Source organism: Bombus pyrosoma, linkage group LG9, assembly GCF_014825855.1.
Source record: "Bombus pyrosoma isolate SC7728 linkage group LG9, ASM1482585v1, whole genome shotgun sequence".
NCBI lineage: Eukaryota > Metazoa > Arthropoda > Insecta > Hymenoptera > Apidae > Bombus > Bombus pyrosoma.
In genome coordinates, this window is record NC_057778.1 from 9,853,945 (window position 1) to 9,866,472 (window position 12,528).

The 12,528-nt window shown below is 40.9% G+C and overlaps 2 protein-coding genes and 1 long non-coding RNA gene across 3 annotated transcripts in view; 1 reads left to right on the forward strand and 2 right to left on the reverse strand.

Annotated features, from left to right (window-relative positions):
- The window catches only part of LOC122570817, a 188,620-nt gene that overhangs the window by 129,961 nt on the left and 46,131 nt on the right, over positions 1-12,528 (forward strand). The window lies entirely within an intron of this gene.
- Positions 1-12,528, reverse strand: part of LOC122570806 — an 82,805-nt gene that overhangs the window by 11,411 nt on the left and 58,866 nt on the right. The gene's annotated exons all lie outside the window — the stretch shown is intronic.
- LOC122570807 (silk gland factor 1) overlaps positions 5-12,528 on the reverse strand; it is a 32,667-nt gene continuing 20,143 nt past the window's right edge. Inside the window, exon 2 of the mRNA XM_043733660.1 lies at positions 5-216. The gene's annotated coding sequence lies outside the window, so the exon portion shown is untranslated. The remainder of the gene's footprint in view (positions 217-12,528) is intronic.

Here is a 12,528-nt window from a genome sequence, read left to right on the forward strand (position 1 = left end):
TAGGTAGAATTTGAGAATTTTTATTTCTTTGCATGCATTTCCGTACAATATTTTACATCTTGTCTGGTTTTTCGTATATTGCAAGAGACCCGTAGCTCACAGCGTTATTGTCCAATTTCTTTTAGATGAAAATAGTAAAAAATAGCTAAACTACTTGCTATGTCTGTAACTTCTGTCTCTGTAACGCCGGTAGTTGGCCTCCGTGTTTTACGTGAACTGAAATTTTCAAAAGGAGATATTCATAAATTAAAATCTATTGCATGGAGAATGTAGCGTAAGATTTCTCGAAAAAAATGCTAATTTGAGGAAAAGAAGGAAATTGTTTACCGGACAGACATCGACTTTAAACGTTCGTAAAAAATATCGAAGAATTAAAATATCCAAGAAATCTTACGTGCGTTAATTTTTTAAAATTTGAAGAAAATCGGATGTGCAGTTACGAAAGTCTCTCGATCTTCCATCGATCGTGAAATTAAAAAAAGGAAAACAAAAAAAACACACACGTAACTCGTTACTTTCACGACGTAACGAGATTTACTAAATATTAGATGATCTGAATGAAAGTCTAATACGCGTGAACCCCCATAAGCTGGCAACCCCGAACCACCCTACAGTCACGCCCCTACGATACAGTTATTATCAAGCTTACCCTTTGCACTTCATTATAGGCGAATAGAGCTAAACGTGAAGCACTATAGCCTAGGAATAATTAGCGTGAATATATCGAGCCAATTCACTGTCAATACATCCAACCAGCTCGTCACCATTTTACCCCTCTCTCTCGCTCTTTTACCCTTTTTACACCCCCTGCACACCGTGTAATATTAGTCGCGTTATTCACGCAAGCATAAATCGTCATCGTGTTCCGGCGTCGATGAAATATCGATTAAATTAACAAATTAACACGGTCAACCCTGTCGGCTGCAATATCCTCTAACACGTAGATACGTGTTTTGCCTACGTACGAGAAAAATCGTCTCTTGCGAATTGTTAATTAAAAGGCGAAATACGACTGTTGAAGCGGTCACCAGTTCTAAGAAAACTCTACATCGGGTCTTTTTAGTTTTCTCAAGCATCGAAGCCATCGACAGCGTATAGACAATGGACCGGGACGAAGGCAAACCATAGACAGGCGACGACGGCTTCGGGGTTTTCAGTTATAGGGTAACACTGTTAGTGTCACGTCGGAAACACAAGAAATCACTAAACCGATAGATCGCCGGTGATCTCCTCGCGTCGCAGTTCGAACGTTTCACGAATAAGGTGAAGAAATTGAACTTCGTATAAGACGATGGAAATTTTATCATATAAATCCAACAGAGTGACGGTTCAAAGCGTTACAATAATAAGGAATAAGGTCTCGAGCGCTAATTTAGGAGGCTTTTTAAAGCGAGCTTTCAGTCCCTTTGGAGGGGTTCATCGTCGGATGTGTATCAGAGGCGGCTATTCGACTACTCTTTTGTTATTATCTCGCTAGCTGTGGCATGCAGCATGTTTCGTCTACTTGATTACTATTTCTGAGCGCGTGGCCCTCTTGAACGTGCGACACCAGCGTGCGGATCTGCACCAGCTCAAATTATATTCCTAGTTGTACTTACACTTCTGTATTAAAATATATTTTCTACTTTACAATCTGTCCACGCGTTCCTCTGTTCATACGTCTGATAACCTCAACAACGAGAAATTGTACCTTCCAATGGTCGGCTAATCCGATGGCAAAACTATTCTTCGAATTTTCTATCGTACCGAGGCTCTCGAATCTCGAGAACAAACACCTGAGCGTCACGAGCGTGAAAATAGAAAGACGAGGGGGAAAAAAAGAATAGGCGGAGCACCAAGAGACGACGAGAGAGTTGGAACGAGTTTCGCGGAGAGTAAACCCTCGATTCGATGTCAAATTTTGTTTCTCGTACAATTAGAGAAAAAGCGTTCGACGTCCAACGGTTTTAAATTCGCTTGCTCGCTCGATTTCCAGGTGTCCAACGAGAAGGAATTTTTAGAGGCGATGCTGAATCGATTTAGAGGGACACGAGGGTAGAGGCAGGGGATAGACAGTGAAGTGCGAAATTGGAAACGCAGCGCCATTAAAACGGCATTAAGCATCGATCGTGGCGCCATAGCGCTCATCGAAAAGGGCTTCTGTGTATTTATAAAGCTAAGATTATTCGCATGATCGGAGATAGCGCAATAAAAGTTATAGAATTCTTTCGAATGGCTTGCACAATCCATACAGATCGAACAGTGTCGCGCTAGTTTCAGCTTAGGGTATAGGTATCTCGTAGAGTTATCAGTTTTCCCTCGAAAGGCTTCGTCTTCTGCTGGCTTGGTCGCCTCCTGGTATCGTCAAGGACATTATACAACTGGGTACAACGATCGCAAATTTTTCGCCGCTAGTACGCAAGAATTAAAACAGATCCAACCGACATTGATCATCCATCAGCTTCTAATTCTTCGTGAATTCTTCTAGCGCGATCCTAGGATCATCCAGTTGACGCTTCGACTGCCACGTTGGTCAGTTTCTCCTGTGACGCCACGGTGGTCATTGCTGGCTGGACTTCTTACAATTGTAAAAATTGAATGAAGATTGACAGTCAGGGCATTTTGAATATAACCGATAAATAGAAGATACTTTGAAATAAAAAGTGCCCCATTGAACGATTAGACATTTTTATTAGAACATCGATAAAAAAATATTGAGAATAAATTTTGCATCTAGCGGTGCACTGTGTTTAAACACTTTAAACATAAATGTGGCTCGTCGATACAATCTGGACGATAGGTGGTCACCTTTTTGGTCCGATTCTTAGCAATTTTTTACCCTAACTGTTTAACATTCTTTTTATAGCATACTCTGCAATATTTTCGTGTCAGATACGCTTGCCCCTCTTTCTTCTGCATTTCGTGTGGCAATCTTTGACTGCTCTGGTGAATGGCACCGTGTAAAGCGCATTGCGAGTGCCGTTCTAAAATCTGATACGTTGATTTTTCTTTTTGTTGCTTGTTTGTAGAATATCATCGGGTAGGAAACTGATGTATCTGACAATAACTCCAAAGCTAATTTTATATACCACTTGAGGGTTCTTCTATGTGCTGTAGAATATGCTATCGTTTGATCTGATAAATCTACAGCACATTTTTCTCTCTTGTAATCTACCACTACCGTTGCTTTATCACAAACATCATTTTTTTCCGGACCATTTCAGACGAATGTTTCGTCGAAATCATAAAAATAATCATAATACTGTTTACTAATATCTTCTACACGTTTCAACAATATATTCTAGACGTTTTGCTTACGAAATAACGAATAGTTTGTTGAAACACAAACAAGGACACCTCTGTTAAATCCACGTCTTTGAGAAAGAATATCTCGTGAATATCGCGTAACATATATCTGTGATATAAGAAATTAAAAAGAAGAATAAAAAACGAGCGAGAAAGCGATTTAAAGTATAGACAACCGAGGTTAAAACGAAATGTAATACAGTTAAGATTAACCCTTAGAGTGCTATGGATGCATATATGCGTCTGGCGAAAGTCATCGGTGTGGACTAAGGACGTATATATGCGTTTGTCAATTTTTCCGAACACCTACGCAGAAGTAATACTATTAGGTTTGTGTGAGATAAATATAAATGCATTTCAATGTTAATGCCGCGTTCGAAGAAACTGTCTTTTCTTTTTTTTTTTTTTTTATTTAATACTTTGCATTCGCAATTTGTCCAATTTGGACATTTGGTAGAATAATCGTGCCGGCACAACACAATTGTCAAGAAGAAAATGTGTCGTTTGTGTGAAAAATAAGAGAAGGAACGACAGAAAATGCGATGTCGGATTATGTATCGATGATTGTTTTGAAATTTTTCATGCACAACTGAATTATTAACTTGCGTTATATTTACTAAATTTAGTTTTCTAGTTTATTGTTTTCTAGTTTACTACCCAAATTCTAGTTTATTGTAAATTTCAATGTTTATAATAAATAATTAATACTAAAAAATAACGCTCTTGGATCATTTAATCTCGTGCAAAAGAATTACTATAACTTATTACGATTTGCGCTTCGAATAGTCAATCAACAGAGTTCAGTATAGCGAAAAAGTATTCAGTGCACAGCGATCGTCAGCGCTGGCAGCGTGCCGTCCGTAGGCATGGCATAGGCTCCGAGTATTCAGCACTCTAAGGGTTAATAAGTTAAACGCTCGCTCAAAAGATAAAACTTACTCGGACACGAAGAAAAAATATCTTCGAAATATTTGAATATTTATCGCGCGCCGTAAAACCGAGCAACAACTTGGACGCGTTTAATGAACGCGCAAACACGAGAACGGGGCGAGAGAACGATGGTCTGGAGTTGATTTCTTGCCGGTGGCCCGGAATTATCGAGTACAGTCCTCTCTGGAAGCGAGGAGCCGGTTCACGGGCTTCCGGCTGGAATTCATTTCGACGAGAGACTCGGGGAACGCGTAACCCCTGTCTCACCGGGTGTTTTAATATTTCATAGGCCGCTACCTCTCGTCGTTCCGGCGAAACGACGTCTTCGCGAATTCCGACCTCCGCGCGTGAATACGCGGCGTCGTGGAATATCTCAACCGGCCGCTATCCTCGGGACATTAACTCGTGCATTTCAATTAGCAGCGGGATCGGCAGAAAGTCCCGAATACATCGTGACGTAACCCAGATCGCGAAAATGTACGAGAATTGGAGTCGAGAGTGGGTAGGATTGGGATTCGTGCAGTTTTCATTTTTCTGTGAATTCATCGATATCGTAGGAAACACAGGGAAACGGAGAAATTGAAAGACTTGGAGAGAATAGGCGAAAGAGTTTGAAGCTTGAAGATGGTTCGGCAAGATGGAAGAGACGGTGATGAATGGAAATGCAAAAGTAGTAAAAATAAACGATAAAAGATAGAGATATAAGCAGTTGGGAAAGCAAATTGGCCAATATCATTTTCTGACAATCGTTTCTCGCTTTAAATGAAAAGAAACAAAGGAAACATAAATAGCAATTATGGAAGAAGGAGCTACAAGTTGCGGAAGGTCTACGAGTTTGTCAGAAGTAACAAAGCCATATAATTCTCTCTTTAGCAAAATTCAACCGAATAAATGGAACTAAATAGGAAAAGTCTGAATTAAAGTGTATCTGCTCTTTAAAGGGAATTAAAGGATAGCGTGAGAAAGAGAAGATCGAAAGAGAAAGCTTTAATAAAAAATTTGAAAGAATAGAAAACATCCGCTGAGTTGGAAAAAGTAAATTGAGAGAGGAGAATGGAAAGTATAAAAATACAAGAAAACAGGTACAAGGCAGTTACATACGTACAAGATGGGAAAAGGATATACGAAGAAGAGAGAAAAATGGTACAAGGAAATCTGTAACAAACCTTACAGCTCTCTATGGAATCCGAGTTTCAAGGCTGACGTAAAACTATTATACTCCCTGACTGACTATGATCATCCGTTTCTACTTATCAAACTGTATGACGCGCCGTCGTACATTTCACGTTTAAATCATCTCGTTCTGAAAAGTGCCAGCTTTCCCGAGTCCAAAAGTACCGAGTCTCAGATGAAACTACTATAACGTTACAGCGACTGACTACGAGTATCCGTTTCCATTTAACAAACTAACGAACGCGCAACTGCAGAAGTATCAAACACTTGCTTACCATCGCTGTCTCGCACCAAATTCTCACATAAACAATCTTCGAACCAATGGATCTGGTGGCGAGTGAAACAATCCTACAACTTAGTTCGCGCGACTTCCAACTCGATCTTCTCAAACCAACTTCCGTCTCACGAAACTTGTAGAACATCGTTCTCAAAAATCCACGCTCCCAAATTCCTTTCATTCTCAAATAACGAGATCGTAAATAGAGAAACACGGAGAAATAATCGAAACGTAGAATCACATCTACTTGGTGCGATCGTCGACCCGATCGATCTGACGAACCATGTTCGCTCGACCTCCATTGCGATCTCCGCCACGAAATCAACCTGCTCCCTGCAAATCGTCAAAAAATGCGATTCTCAAGAACGCAGGCTGCCGAGTCGGACGATTCTCCGCTGCATCCGTTGAGCGGGCGAAAATTTCGATCGCCGTGAGCCTGGTAGCCCAGTGAACCTGCCGTGAATCTGCTACTATCTATCCTCTAGGGATAGCCGGCAAATCTCTCGACGTTCTCCTTGGTTTTGCCCGTGATTTTCCGCGAGATCGACGGGGAGGAAGGAAGAGAGAAAAGAGAGTGAGATTCGAAGCGTGACAACGGGGCTAGGCGGAGGTTGTGGACGAGAGGAGCGGCGCGGAGAGAGTGGAGAGAGCCGGCTGCCCGGCGGCGGCGGCGGTGGCGGCGGCGGTGGCGGCGGCGGTCGAGCGAGGAAAGCGTTGCCATCGCTACGCCTGGGTATCAGCTTGCCTTCTGGTTGGCCCGAGCGAACGCGGCCCATGAGACTTCGCAGGGTGCAAAGCACGCTTGGCCGAGGTATTGACGCGCCTTCGTGTCCGACTGAGAGGGACGAACACAGGGTGCTGGCAGAGGGAGAGATCAGCGGAGAGTGAACCAGAGCCAGACGAAGAGTGAACAAACCGTATATGCAGTGGCCGTAAAACGAACAGAGAGGACGGAGCAAGGGGAACGAGAGCGAGAGAACCAGGCAGCGACAGCTTGAACAAGGACAGGCTTATGGATGGAAATCGTGGAAGAGGAAAGGATAGGTGAGAAGGAAAGAGGAAACTTTGGGTACCGATGGTTCGGACGAAGACGAACGTATAGGTGGAAATGGCGAAGAAGAAGAGGATGAACGGAGAGGAAAGAGGAAAGTGACAAAGTGAAAGGGTGAAAACGTAGGATAAAGAGGGACGGATGAAGAGGAGAGGAAACGGCAGAGTGGGAGAGAGCACAGTAGGGAGCAGGAACGAGCCAGAACGCAGGCTCGTTCAACATGGCCGACGCTTCGGGTAACCCCCCACGCTGATAAACGTGCTCATATTCGCTGATAGCCGCTCCCACACGCGTCAGCAGTCGCGTCTTTCCCTCCTCTTCGCCTCGTTCCTCTCACTCGCCGCGTTCTTCCTTCCTCCTGCTGGCTCCTTGCACTCCAAGCTTTTTTGTAGTAGCTTGAGATTCTGCGAGTCTCTTTTCCCAGCTCCGCTCGATTCACCCTGCTCCGCCTCGATTTTCTCCCTCTTCCTTTTATTTCGTCTTGTTTCTCAGCAGAAGTCTTCTTTGGATTTTTGGTTTTAAGATAGTCTTTCGGTTCTCTCCCATATAGCTTTCTTTTCTATATAGTTTCCCTAGAGAGGGGTAGTTTTATCGCGACGTTTAAAATGGTTCTCGGTGTTCCGTTTGCGGGAACTCTGTGCCGGGGACGAGCTGGATCGTAGCTCTCTGTTTACGCTTTGATGGGAATTTTACGAGATTGTTCGCGATTTTGATGCGAATTTTCTTGGAACTTTATACTTTTGTTCCTCGATACAACCGTTTTGTACGTATACTGACGTATATTTTTGCCAATTTACTTTGGTCTTACTTGGTTGGACATTTTCCAGGAATGTGAAACGCGTTATTTCGAGACCCGAGAGACTTTTACACTGACACGGCTACGTCATGGCGGCGTATGGGGAAATTACGGGAGGATTTACAACGCGAGATTACAAGCGTTACGTAACGATAACCAAATAGAGAACGGAATCGATTCCTTTCCCACGCTTGTGCTCTTCTCGGGAAAGGAAAGTGCCGGTCTCGTTCCAAGGAAAATACGCTTTTATCGAAGAAAAATGTTCTCTGATACTTTTCAACCGCGTTACGTAATTTTTTCTCCTACAAAGTGTAAACATTTTACTGAATATACGTCTGGACGTCTGGAAATTTACCAGTTACATTAGCTCTTGCGCTTTCTGTAAACTTAATCGCAGAAACATTATTTAAATTCATATTGGGGAACAAGAGCACGTCGTACGTAATATCGAAATACGTACAAGAATTCACTAAATAGAATTCAACGAATAGTTTTTCAGTAAAATAAAATCAATGATCGAACGATAGACTCCGTTTAAACTTACAATCGGCCTTTAATCATTAAATTCAAGACCAATCGTATAAATTACGATGGATTTCGAAGATTTCATGAAACTAAAAATACGAAATATTCAACGTTCCGATGAAACATTCTAGAATTCCTATCGCACGAAAAAAGACCATAAAGGCACATCACTTTTAACCTATCGTTAGAAAAATATTTATTTATCTAACAATTTTCTCACAACTCCAATAGTTCTTGCAAAGTCGAATTATCAATTTCCATCCCTGTACATCCTATCTCGCTCACCCTGTTCGTCCAAAAAAATATCCTCCACGGAACGCAACGCTTGTAACACGCATCTTCGCATTGACACGGTAACGTTCGATTTAATTGCAACGATTTTAACCCCCTCGCCCCTCCGCCCCCATCCGCCCAACGTACGAACACAATTTACACAGAGTACGTTTCGCTCGAAGAATTATTATTTTTTTCCCCAAAAAAATTGTAGAGAACGACGACTGCGAGCTTATATACATAGTAACACGGCGCTTGACGAAAGGAAGGCGGAAGACGAAATCTCCGCCACATTTCGCCATTCACACGAACGAGGATTAAAACGATCCGTGGGCTGTGTATCTTTCTCGAGCACGATCCTTAAACTCGTGCCGCGATGCAATCAGCGGACGGGGGTGTCGGTGTTCTCCAGACGCGGGTGCTTTCAATTTCCTGGCCGATCCTCCGCGCGAAATTGGCCAACGGGTGTCTCAGATCGCGACCGACATGTGCCGGCTGATTTTATTAGCGGACGTCCCATTAAGCGGCGGATTACATTCTAATTAACAAGGAGTTTGTCGTGCGGCCGGGGCCCCCTAATCCGTTTACGAAAATTTCAATTTCTCGGCCGCACCTAAGTAAACCGCGTTCTACCTTCGGACACACACGCTGGTGTGCGCGCGCGCGCAAATGCGCTAACCCTCCACAGACTTTGCCTTTCGTCTCGGCATCGTGAGTATATACAGAAATCCCTGGAGCGGTAATCCTTTCCGCGATCAAGAAATTACGAACACGAGAAACCGGAAGGTAGAAAGGTTTGCGATCGCGACGATGTTTCTTCGAATTTTCTCGATGTGTTCGAGGGTTGATCTCTTCGGCCGAGCGGTGGAGGATTTGAAACGGGGAAACCGAGGTTTATTATAAAATCGGATCCGACGTTTAGATTTCTATGGCGATTTTTACGCTTAGTATCTCTGGAAATAGAACAAACGCGAGGAGAGACAATGTTATGTTTATTACGTGATTTTTATTCCGATTGAAATTTTCCTAATAAAGCGATAAACGATGTGTATCATAACGTTCTTTGTTTGTGTATAGATTAGAATGATATAGGTATGATAAAGAATATGATATAAGGTAGTGATAAGTAAATACGACGTAAGCCGGAAGCCATCCTAAGCCGAAAGGCAAGTATTACAATAAAATTTTAGGGAAATTAAAATAAGGTTAAATGAAATATCGACTTCTCACGATGAAATGTTCATTTCCTGCTACGGATGAAAATAATATTATAGATTGGATATTAAAAAGAATCAATTTCGAGTTGCCGGTCGTGTGAAATAATTTTGCGGCTCATAAATTGCTACGAGAAACACGTCATAGACGCACCTCTGTTAGTTTGTGCGACTGACTTGAGCTTGCTAGCATAATTGCTATTATACTTTGTCAGCCACTTTACGTACAAATGCATTAACGCGTACAGGCAGACAACACCGACGTGCTTAAACGTCCACGTCGAAATCCGAAGGGGGTGAACTCCCCTCTTACGAGAATAATCTAACAAGTAAACGACGTGGCCGACGCAACGCGCGTCCGCTTGACGTTAACTGCCGTTCAACGCGCACTCCATGTCACTTTGGTCAGCTGAATCAATTATGACCGACAGTCAACAATTACGCCGTCTAAAGTACAGTGATAGTTGACAGACTCGACAAAATATCGCGAAGCGTAAAAAGGTACTCTACTTTTTTATCATCTAGCCTACCTCACGCTGTTCAATTTAACACTAAGCTGTTGAAACTAATATCTATTCTTGTTGAAATTTTACGATTATATTTATTATGCCAGTGTTAAAATATATGAATATAATTTTATTATGTTTCTAATATTAAACGTCAACGCTGGTAACGCTTATGTAACAAAACTGGTATCCCATTTTCACGAAAAGTACCGATTCAGTTGCGTAAGGTAGATTAAACGACGAAATATTACGTTGTCCGAAAAGTGTGTTTCTTTCGCAAACGTGTTTTCTTACAACAACGCACCTTCGTACAAACGTGAAAGCAAGTCTGTGAAATTCGATGAATTAATATAAAATATAAATAAATATAAAAGAAATAATATAAAAGAAAAACCGTTGCGCGTCTATCATTTCGTCGTAAAGGGAAAGAAACTTTTCGGACAACGTAATATAAAATTATACGATGCTTCGTTAAATCTATTGTATCGACTATATCTCTGTAATTAGTCTACTGTGTAAATTGAATTCTGAAATTTTCGAATGCATACGGAATATAGGAAATATGCTACGAATCATAACGAAAAAATGGATGAACGAGCTTTCGATGACGGTTACACGTTTCTCAGCTGCGTGAAACGTTAACGTTGCAAAAATCGTAGAGGGTGTGTTAACTTCGTCTCGCTATATTAACGCCTCGTTTGCCTTCTGGTAGGCGAAAACGCGATAAAATAGAATCGAGTGAAAAAAGAGAAAGCGTATTTCAAACCGAATAAGAGGAAATTTGCAGTGAAGAGGCCGGTAGATAGAGATAAGTAACCTCGCGTCAAATATTTGTCCCATCCGCGAGAGTGTTGGTTAATTGTAGTAACGTTAATTAAAAGGGGAGCTGCTGGTATTATGTCACGCGTGAAACAGAATGGAATAACATTTGCTTGCTTAAATCTTCGTGTAGAAAAACAGACGAATCCTACGCTCTTGTTTTCCACTTATTCGCCGATCCATAATAATCGTTTCCCTTCTTTTCATCCTCTTTTTCGGCTTTTTCTAGCGACTCGTGGTCGCTTTTGCAGACAGAGGAACAATTCATTCTTACTCTTCGACTCGTTGCCACGTTTATCGATTGTTTATCGATCGAAACGAAAATATAAAAGAGGGAAGAGATTGCTCGTGTTCGATAATCGAGTCATGTATAAAATTATAAATTTTAATTTTTTACAGACAGAGAGCTACTTTGCGTTCTAATTAATTTGAACGAAACAACGAGGGATGAACGAGGAAGAGAACGATAGAGCGCACGCGTTCGCGATCCAGTTATAAAATTAAATCGAAAATTATACGGGCCAGCGTGTGCCATACACGATGCGTGAAATGTATCAAAATTGTTTGCAGTTTTTATCATGTTTGCCGTGCCAGCGAATTATTATATCGTATTTCCATAAAGCCATTACACTCCATTAAAATGAAATTCGCAGCTGGACGCTAATCGATCGCGTGTACACGCGTAAACTTTTTGTTTATTACGCATTTATTGTAGCCCGATACCCGGCTTGAAATTATATTTTTTATGCTTAACAGATGGCCACGCGACGAAGTCGATTTTTCATTATTGTTTTATCGTTCGATCATCTTCGAAAAAATAAATAAATTCGACAAACCGATTTTGCAACTGATATTTCAACCGACAAATATTAATTCGTTTCAATTGTATAATTCTGATAATTTTGTTTTCCTCTTGCCAATGTTTAATCACTTCGTAATTTATATAGCTGAACGAAAATGTGAAATAATTTAATTGAAACGCTTTTCTTTCAAATACATAGGGTAGATACACGCGGTGAAAAGTAATACGTTTACCAGTTAACTCGTCGTCCTAATTATAAATCTCTTGCATATTATATCTATATGTGATACGATATATCTTTGTTTATTAATATATCTTCGCCATGATATAACTTTTTCACGTGTTATTTCATTTCTGTTAAAAATAAATCGTATCGTATTTACGCTTGCAAGAACAAAAACCGACCAAATTGAAATTCACGTATCCTTATTAACTTTTAATTAAGCGATGATGCGTAGAGATTTTTAATTAAACGACAATCCTATTGGCAGATTAAATATCTCAAAATGTATCATAGCCATTAACGCAACTGTTAATCATAATAATACGAAGGCAAATAAAAATCGAAATCAATATTTTAATAGTCTGTATAGTAATCTTTTATAGATACATACGCGATAGACATATATATATATATATATGAAACACATTTTCGATATGAGCTTATTTCTTTTAATTTTTATTTCTATTCTCGTAGTATTTGTTGAGTATAACTTTCGTATTATAGACACATTACATTTTTAAGCAACGTGATGTGAAAATTTGCTTGAAAATTGTGATATAAAAATTTCCCCTGCAGCTATAAGCTTTTTATTATTTTCAGTGTCTGACCTGGCTTTCCTCCGGTGTATTTTACATCGTGTTCTCTGCGCCTTAA